The sequence below is a fragment of the Brassica oleracea genome, chromosome C7 (genome assembly GCF_000695525.1).
Source record: "Brassica oleracea var. oleracea cultivar TO1000 chromosome C7, BOL, whole genome shotgun sequence".
Classification (NCBI taxonomy): domain Eukaryota; kingdom Viridiplantae; phylum Streptophyta; class Magnoliopsida; order Brassicales; family Brassicaceae; genus Brassica; species Brassica oleracea.
The window spans coordinates 35,166,556-35,166,974 of NC_027754.1; the positions used below are offsets into that span (position 1 = coordinate 35,166,556).

Consider the following 419-nt stretch of genomic DNA (forward strand, 5'->3'; position numbering starts at 1 on the left):
TCGCTTTTATTTTATCGTTTATGTCAGTCCGGTTTTCCCGCTTCTACAATCTTAACTCAAAATCGCTTTATGTTTAAAGCTTTAATCGGGTTGATAAACGATTAATAGAAACGGGTTTTGGAACCGTGTTTGCGATTTGCTTTCTAGCATTTCCGCGAAACGTTTTGTTCTTATCTCACAACGATGTTTGCGATTTGCTATACGCTTATCCACGAAACGTTTATGCCTAAATGTGTTTGCGATTTGCCTTAGAGCACTTTCGCGAAACGTTTCTGGTTTATTTCATTACGCTTTGCGGATTGCTTTCTAGCATTTTCGCAAAACGTTGAAACATTCTTCAAACGTTATATACATGAATCGTTTCAGTAACAGTTTTCTTAAGCAAGTTTGTGAAACATTCTAAGTCTATAAAAATGATC

The 419-nt window shown here is 36.0% G+C and overlaps 1 protein-coding gene across 1 annotated transcript in view; it reads left to right on the forward strand.

The window, feature by feature from the left end:
- Positions 1-419, forward strand: part of LOC106301854 (probable inactive receptor kinase At1g27190) — a 7,663-nt gene that overhangs the window by 1,654 nt on the left and 5,590 nt on the right. The window lies entirely within an intron of this gene.